This window comes from Nicotiana tomentosiformis, chromosome 11 (assembly GCF_000390325.3).
Source record: "Nicotiana tomentosiformis chromosome 11, ASM39032v3, whole genome shotgun sequence".
Taxonomy (NCBI): domain Eukaryota; kingdom Viridiplantae; phylum Streptophyta; class Magnoliopsida; order Solanales; family Solanaceae; genus Nicotiana; species Nicotiana tomentosiformis.
The window spans coordinates 4,349,664-4,359,558 of record NC_090822.1 but is presented as its reverse complement, the minus strand read 5'-3'; the positions used below and the strand labels follow the sequence as shown (position 1 = coordinate 4,359,558).

At 37.3% G+C, this 9,895-nt stretch overlaps 1 pseudogene; it reads left to right on the top strand.

Moving 5' to 3' along the window:
- The first annotated feature begins 346 nt into the window (after positions 1-346).
- Positions 347-1,817, top strand: LOC104102766 (defensin-like protein; annotated as a pseudogene).
- The last annotated feature ends 8,078 nt before the right edge of the window (positions 1,818-9,895 follow it).

Here is a 9,895-nt window from a genome sequence, read left to right as displayed (position 1 = left end):
TATGATTCATACACCCATAGATAGAAGTCTCGGTTTAAAGTCATGAGTACGTTATGTACTTTTACCTATACACGGGCCGAATCAACAATAGTTGAGGTCCTAATATTGAACACCGGTGAAAGGCAAAAAAAAAAAAAAAGAAAAAAAAAAGAAGAATTATGTTCTCCAAACTTAAAATTACCAACAACTCCGGTGCAATAATTATTTCCTTTTATTTATTTACTTTTTGCTTCAAAATTTATCTACTCTTAGTTCAGCGCCTATAAATACTTCTATTGAGTTACTATTCATTCACACCTCTGAATTGCAATCTTTCTTATTATTAAAATTTTTATCCTTTTTTTACTCATTCAAAGAGACTATGGCTCGCTCCTTGTAATTCATGGCATTTGCTATCTTGGCAATGATGCTCTTTGTTGCCTATGGTTTGTCTCCATTTATTCTTCCAAAATCCCATAAAATTAATAAAATATAATTTATAATATAATTCTATTTCTTGCTATCCAGTCACTTAATTACCCAAGTCTGCTTTAATTTTAAGAAAATAAATATAAAAGCTATGACTGGTTTAGCTATAATAATGAACATCATGTTACACTTCTTATGATTTGTCAAGTAAATTTTCCAGTGTGGTTATCTTTTTTATGTTAAAATAACGAATTAATAGCCTTTATCCTCACAAGTAAGGTAAGGTCTGCGTACACACTATCATCCTCATACCTCACGGTGTGGGATATTAGTGAGTATGTTGTTGTTATTGTTGTATAGGTCTAGCAAGTTTGAAAAATCCTGGAAAAACAATGTGTTCGCATTAGTTCTTCCAAAATAGTATAGGGGCAAAATATATTTTTTTAGGGTAGACCGTCTACATTATATCCTTGGGGTGTGAACCTTCCCTGGACCTTTTGTGCACTGGACTGCCCTTATATATATATATATATATATATTTTATTTTTATTTTTTTCTTGAAGGTCAAAGTAATCCATATCATAAATAGTTTGAAAGTGGTTAACATTGATCGCAGAATTGAAGTTTTCGCGAACAAATTGCCAATTCCGACATAGATTTTGAATACAGCCTTCCGTCTTCTCCTCCTTTCTGCTGACGTTGCCACACAATCTAACGAGGAGAAAGACTAATCTTCTTATCCCCATACATGTCTTTGGCTTCAGTCGGGCATTTTTTTATGTTCTTTGATCGTCGTTGCTCACGAGCCAGTTAAGATAGAATATCTTATATGAATAGGAGTATATATATATATAAGAACCTTGAATATATTCATGTTTCAATGCTTTCTTTCAATTCCGTCTTTTCTTTTGTTCTAACATTGGTAAGTACTTGTGAATGATTGTAGAGGTGCAAGCTAGAGAATGCAAAACAGAAAGCAACACATTCCCTGGATTATGCATTACCAAACCACCATGTAGAAAAGCTTGTATCAGTGAGGGATTTACTGATGGTCATTGTAGCAAAATCCTCAGAAGGTGCCTATGCACTAAGCTATGTGTGTTTAATGAGAAGATGATCAAAACAGGAGCTGAAAATTTGGCTGAGGAAGCAAAAACTTTGGCTGCAGCTTTGTTTGAAGAAGAGATAATGGATAACTAATTAGAGATTAGAAGAAATTAAGGATGTAGTGTCACACATAATAAAGTTGCTACCTTTCTTAAAAGTGTAGCTAATGTTGTGTTCTAATTGGCTTTTTGTAGCCTTTTGTTACACTTTAAATAAGTGTGGCACTTCAATCCTTTGTGCAATATTGCACTAAGTTTATTTGTGTACTTTTAATGAAAATGACGTTCTATGGTCTTTGTTTATATTAACCATTTTGCTAACTTTCCTTCTGTTATTTTCTCCTTTATAATCTTTTAACAAGGGTGTCAAATGAGTGGGATTTTGGACGCCTCAAAATGGGCAAAATCAATAAATAGGCGGGTCATTATGGGTAGGTTGACTGATTTTGGACGGGTCAAAATGGGCTGAGTCAATAAATGAGCGGGTCATACTTGGGCTAAGATTGCTGGCTCAAGATGGACTAAAATTTGGGTCATAGACCAACTTTAATTATGTATAAATTGTTTATTATCAAATATTACTTTTTTTTCTTTATGATCATATATAACATATCATAAAAACATATTTTAAAAATATTTTAACAACTTTGCTCGTGGAACAATAGGAGCTAAAAATCAACCTAATAATAGTAGGTACTAGAGATGATTTGGACCCAATCTCAAGAACATAAATTTTTGAAGAAAAGTTGAAGTTAACTATTTTCTTTCTCCTTGTTATGCAAAAAGAGAAACAAGAAAAAGAAAAAAGGAACTCAGTAATAAGACACTAATGAAAGAAATAGCAAACAAGCACATTGATATTATTAACTTTGTTATAAGTCGGTATAACTTTATCAAAAGTGAGTTGCTCTAGTGGTGACTACTTCCATCTAAGATGTTGTGAGTTTGAGTCACCCAAGAGCAAGGTGAGAGTTCTTGGAAGGAGGGAGACGAGGGTCTAACGGAAACAACCTCTTTACCCCATGGTAGGGTTAAGGTCTGCGTACACATACCCTCCCTAGACCCCACTAGTAAAATTATACTGAGTTATTATTGTTATAAGTCAGTGTAATTTCTTTAAAATATTACAACACTATTAAAAATGTGCCTTTTTTCGAGAGAAGCCTATCAACGGATAGTATCGATACCAACGTTTCCGATATAATGCGACACAATATATTGAATATGGGATCATGTCAACTTCAGATAAAAATGCTGGAAATTAGCTGTGACAAGCCAAAATTCAGGCAAAAATGTAGAAAGTTTGCCTTAGCAAGCCAAACTTCATTAAAAAATGTTGGATGTTTGTCCTTGACAAGTCAAACTTCAAGCAAAAACGTTTGATGTTTGGTTGGCCAAGCTTCAGACTTAAAATTTTGAGATTTTTAATTACGCATGTCTAAAGTTGGTCGAAGTGACTATACTTGCAAAGTACACTGTGGCTATGTCTAAAATGGTGATCCCAAATTCGACTATCTCCCTTGCCCCTTTGCTTTTAGTAGTCTGTATAGAAGACTAATAGTATCACTTTCAATATTTATAATAGTTTAATTTTAATATTTCACATAATATGTTTAAGTTTACAAGATTCAAAGGTAATTATGATATATAGTACTCCCTCCGGTATACAATAAATGACCTTTTGGCCGGTTTATTTTAGTCTAAAATAAGTATTTTTTTAAATAATCAAGAAGGAATTATTTTTTTAAAAAGAATCTGCCCTCATTTGCATATCCTGATATGTAAAAGTAACAATATACAAATTTTAATTAAGGATAATTTAGTCAATATACTTTTTCTCTCCCTAAGAGTTATTATTTTTTTAAAGGGGTCTGACAAAGGCTAAAAAGTCACTTATTATGGATCGGATGAAGTATACACATTTTTAGTTTAAGAACATAAGATCCAAACACTCTCATTTATTTTTTTAAATTTCATGTTCAATTAAAATATGGCCTCGCTTGTTCATAATATTTTTTTTCTTTTTTCCAAAAAATTATTTCAAAAATGTGTTTGTCCAAGAAATTTTGCAATTTTTTTAAATTCTTTCGGAAATGAGCTTTTCAAAAATCAAATTTTAAGAAAAGTTTTTTTCTCCGCTCACAAAACTACATTTTTTCAAGTGAAATACATGTCCAAACATAATTTTTAATTTCAAATAATATTTTTTAACAATAATAATAACATACCCAATATTATGTCACACCGTGGGGAAGAAGAATTTTGTTGCTGGAACTTAAACCCGGGTCTCTCGGGTGAGAGCCAAGTATCCTAAACACCTAGACTACAACCGATTTTTAACTTAACTCTAAATATATATATATATTTTTTAAAATTATCAGCCAGGTAAAATGAAAGAAAAGAGTAAAACTTTCAACCAAAGAACAAAAAAAGTTATATACTCCGTGTGGTCAGGTCGTACATGTAAAGTTACTCCAAAATTTATCACCATAGTACTATATAGTAGGTGTGATATATGTTTGGTCGTACATATAATGCTTTTTTCCACTTAATTTACAAAAAACGTGTGTATTGGCAAATTATTAGTACCTGTACGAAGTACAAACTACTTATTCAAGTATTACCAGCATGTGATTCTGACATTGTGGAACAGATAAGTTTGTCTGTTTATGACCATCTGGATATTCATTGTTTTACTCATAGAACACGGTACTTACGACAATAACAACAACCATCCAATGAAATCTTACTAATAAAATCTTAGGAAGATAATGTGTATGCAGACATTACCCTTACTTCAAAAAAGTAAAGATATTGTTTTCGATAGACTCTCGACTAAAGAAGACAAAAATTCAAAATATATGAAAGAATAGTTACGACGTGAAATTTTTACTACGAGAATTGAAAATATAAAAAAATAAAAGGGTAAGAAAATTTATCATCTACTATATACATAAAAAAATATTTTAACTATATACAGTAGCATTTTGAAAGAGGAGCCTTAGAATAACAATAAAATTGTCTCCATATGACTTATAGATCACGAATTTGAGCCGTGAAAACAATCATGAATGCTTGCATTAGGGTAAACTTTCTATAACATACTCCTAGGGATGCGACTCTTTCTCAGACCTATATGAGTGTGAAATTTTTTGTGCACCGGGCTACCTTTATATAGTATAATTTTCTGACGAATGAAATTGTCACGACCCGGAATTTCCATCGTCGGGACCGTGATGGCGCCTAACATTCCAGTTGCTAGGCAAGCCGGTGTTAGAGAATTATTAAGCCAATCCTTATTCAATTCAGTAAATAACAGCAAATAAGCTAAAATGAAATACATTGAGTGCGGAAAAAATTAAAATCTTCATTAATTAGTACCACCCGGATCTGGAGTCACAATTTACGAACTTCTAGAATTTACTACAAGTAAAAGTCTGAAAGAAGTAAAACAGTTTGAACGAAAGAAACAATAAAAAAACTGAAAAGATAGACAGGGACTTCAAGGTCTGCGAACGCCAACATATCTACCTTGGGTCTCTCATGAACCAGTCCGAGCTGCTACGCCTCTCGATCAGCTGGGACCAATACTCAAATCTGCACAAGAAGTGCAGAGTGAAATATCAGTATAACCGACCCCATATACTGGTAAGTGTCGATCCTAACCTCGACGAAGTAGTGACGAGGCTATGACAAGACACCTAGATAACAAACCTGTGCAATTTAACAGTATATGTACAAATAACAGCAAGGAAAAACTTGACAGGTAATATCAGTAGAGGGAACATACTGAGGGGAATACGAGATAGAGAACTACAGCAGAATGGTAACTTGAACAACCAATATACTATGAACCAATAAGAATAAGTAAACACAGTAAAGGAAAAATGCACGGCATCACCCTTCGTGCTTTTACTCTCAACCTCACCATAAAATCAATAGAAACAACACGTCTTCACCATTCGTGCATTAACTCTTATAACATGGCACAACATCACCCTTCGTGCATTATCACTCACAATATGGCACGACATCACTCTTCGTGCATTAACACTCACAATATGGCACGACATCATCCTTCGTGCATTAACATTCTCCCTTACCATAATACAATGAACAAATAACAACAGGGAGATAGAATAACAATTACAAGCCTTACTTCAACATTTGGTTCCACAATATCAACCTCAACTTCGGAATCAATACTCAATTATCACTAGAAGATCCGTAAACATGATAAGAACGATCAATTTAACAATACTAGTCTAAACACGGATAACATGAACAAATGAAGCTATAATTGCGAGAAACCAAGCCCCACCCGCATGCTTTAACCCGACTACAATGCATAGGTACTCGTCACTTCACTTATATGTTGTTGCCCAACATTTAAATATGTATAAAATAGACAAACAAGTCCCATTCCCTCAAGTCAATGTTAACTACGACACTTACCTCGCTCCAAAGGCCACGCAATGCTCAATTACCGATTTTCCTCTAAAATCCACCCCCAAACCACTCGTATCTATCCACAAACGACTCAATAATATCAAATATTGCTAAAGAAATCAATTACAATGCATAAATTTAGATTTTCCAAACTTTCTCCTAAAAAGTCTAAAATCGATCCGGGCCCGCTTGGTCAAAATTCGAGGTTCGGACCAAACTCCATTCACCCATTTACCCCCGAGCCCGATTATATAATTTATTTCAAAATCCGACCTCAATTCGAGGTCTAAATTCCAATTATGCAAAAATCCCTAATTCTACCCAAACCCCCAATTTCCAACATGGAAAACCTAGATTTTAGGTTGAAAACTCATGAAATGTAATAGGTAATTGAAAGAAAGTAGGTTAGAATCACTTACCAACGAATTGGGAAGAGAATCTTATGGAAGAATAGCCTCTAGGTCTGTTAGTTTTGAAATTTTGCAAGAATGGCAAGAATCACATATTGGAACTGTTTTATTACTTGGCGTCAGTGTTCATCGCGTTCACGAAGATCAAAGCCCTAGTGGCTTACGCGATCGCGGGAGACACCACGCGTTCGCTAAGGTATAGCCCGCCTCACCTTTGCGTTTACTAAGGTATAGCCCGCCTCCTTCGTGATCGCGAGACATGGCTCGCGTTCACATAGAGTCATCTTAAGCCACCTGCCCAGCCTAGCTAAAGCTATGCGTTCGCGTATGACGGGTCGTGTTCGCGTAAAGCACCCCCCCCCCAATACTCCACATTCAAGACCATGGTCCTGCGTTCGCGTAGTGAAAAATCCTCCCCCAACCCGGATCCCCTTTGTGATCGCGAGAATGGCTTCGCGATCGTGAAACACAACACACCAGAACACCACCAGCAGTAAAACACTAGATTTTTCTAAGTCCAATTCACCCCGTAGCCTATCCGAAACTCACCGGAGCTCTCGGGTCTCCAAACCAAATATGCACACAAGTCCTAAAATATCATACGAACTCGCTTGCAAGATCAAAAGACCAAAATAACGCCTAGAACTACGAATTAGACATCAAATCAAAGGAGATTTGTAAGAAGACTTTAAAACTTTTATTTTCAGAACCGAACTCCCGAATCACGTCAAATTAACTCCGTTTATCACCAAATTTGACAGACAAGTCATAAATATTATAGTGGACCTGTACCGAGATCCGAAACTAAAATACGGACCCGATATCAATAAATCCAAACATCGGTTGATTCTTAAATATCATAAATCTTTCAAAATTTCAATTTTCAACAAAAATCAATAACTCGGGCTAGGGACCTCCGAATTCGATTCCGGACATACGCCCAGGTCCCAAATTATGATACAGACCCACAAGAACCGTCAAAATTAGGATCCAAATCCGTTTTCTCAAAACGTTAACCGAAGTCAATTTTAATGAATTTCTAAGGCAAAATTCTTAGTTTTATCAATTTTGAACATATAAGCCTTCCGAAAGAACACCCGCACTGCGCAAGAAATTCGAGGAAGGCTAAAATGAGGTATTTGAGGCGTCGAAACACATAACTAGATTCTGAAACCTAAGATGACCTGTCGGGTCATCACATTCTCTACCTCTAAAATAATCGTTCGTCCTCGAACGGACATAGAAAAGTATCTGGGCTGGTGAAAGGGTGGAAATATCTACTTCACATGTCTGAATCCGATTCATATGTCAAATCCCTGTCCAGCTGCACAGAGATGAAATCTAACACGTGAGACGGATCGCCGTGATACTTCCGAAGCATGGACACGTAGAACACTAGATGAACTACTGATAAACCCGGTGGAAACACAAGCATGTAAGCCACCTCCCCCACTCTCTCCAGAATCTCAAAAGGTCCGATATACCTAGGGCTCAACTTGCCCTTCTTTTCAAACCTCATTACAACCTTCATTGGTGATACTCAGAGCAACACTCTCTCCCCGACCATGAATGCAACATCATGAACTCTGTGGTAGGCATAACTCTTATGTATGGACTGAGTTGTGCGAAGTCGATCCTGAATAATCTTGACCTTATCCAAGGCATCCTATACTAGATCTGTACCCAATAACCGAGCCTCCCCCGGCTTGAACCACCCAACTGGCGACCGACACCGCCTACCGTATAGTGCCTCGTAGGGAGCCAAACTGAATGCTCGACTGGTAGCTGTTGTTATAGGTGAACTCTGCAAGGAGCACCCTGTGAAGACGGACGATCTCACGGATGTAAATCTCTGCCAACCGCTCCAAATAATAGGTAACTGCCACATGAATGAAATACGCAGACTTAGTCAGCCTGTCCACAATAACCCAAATGACATCAAACTTCATCTGAGTCCAACAACGAAGTCTATAGTGATACGCTCTTACTTCCACTCAGGAGCTGAAGCAAACCACCGGGTCTCTGATACTCATACTTTACTTCCTGATAATTTAGACACCGAGATACATAAGCGACTATATCCTTCTTCATCCTCCTCCACCAATAATGCTGCCGCAACTCCTGATACATCTTGGCAGCGCCAGGGTGAATAGAATACCGGGAACTTGGGCCTCCTTAAGAATCAACTCATGAAGTCCATCCACATTAGGCACACAAACACAACCTTGCATCCTCAAAACTCTGTCATATCCAACAATAACATGCTTGGCACCACCGTGCCACACTGTGTACCTAAGGACAAACAAATGAGGGCCGTCATGCTGGCGATCTCTAATGCGCTAAAACAAAGAAGACCGATCGATTGTACAAGCTAGAACACATATGGTCTCTGAAATATCCAACCTCACAAACTAGTTGGCTAAAGTTTGAACATCGGATGCAAGCGGCCTCTCACCGACTGGAATGAATGCAAGGTTGTCCATACTTACTGCCTTTCTACTCAAGGCATCGACCACCACATTGGCCTTAGTGTGGTGGTACAAAATAGTGATATCATAGTGTTTTAATAGCTCCAACCACCTCCTCTACATCAAATTGAGATCGTTTTGCTTGATCAAATACCGACAGCTCCGATGATCCGTGAAAACCTCACATGGCACGCCGTAAAGAAAATGCCTCCAAATCTTCAGCGCATGAACAATGGCTGCCAACTCTAAGTCATGAACATGGTAATTCTTCTCATGAACCTTCAACTTCCGCGACACATATGCATTCACCCTGCCCTTCTTCATCAATACTGCACCAAGCCCAACACGAGACACATCACAATATACCATATAAGATCCTGAACCTGTGGGCAACACCAACACTGGCGCTGTAGTCAAAGTAGTCTTGAGCTTCTGAAAGCTCACCTCATACTCATCTGACCATCTGAACGGGGCACCCTTCTAGGCCAACATGGTCAACAGGGCTTCTATAGATGAAAACTCCTCCACAAATCGGCGGTAATAGGTCGCCAAACCCAATAAACTCCTGATATCTGTAGCTAAAGTGGGTTAGGCCAGTTCTAAACTGTATCAATCTTCTTAGGATCTACCCGAATGACCTTTGCTGATATAACATGCCCCAAGAAAGCGACTGAATCCAACCAAAACTCGCACTTTGAAAATTTAGAATATTTTTAGCTAGATCTCAGAGTCTGAAGTACAATCCTAACGCTCCTCTCGACTATGGGAGTTGATCAAGATAACATCAATAAATACAATCACAAAATAATCCAAATAAGGCTTGAACACTCGGTTCATCAAATCCATGAATGTTGAGGGGGGATTTGTCAACCCAAATCATATTACTTAAAACTCATAATGCCTATACCGAGTCCGAAAAACTATCTTAGGGACATCAGATGCCCTAATCCTCAACTGATGGTCGCCAGATCTCAAATCAATCTTCGAAAATACCTTGGTACCCTGCCACATCCTCATCGATCCACCCTTCTTATTCACAAATAATACAGGTGCA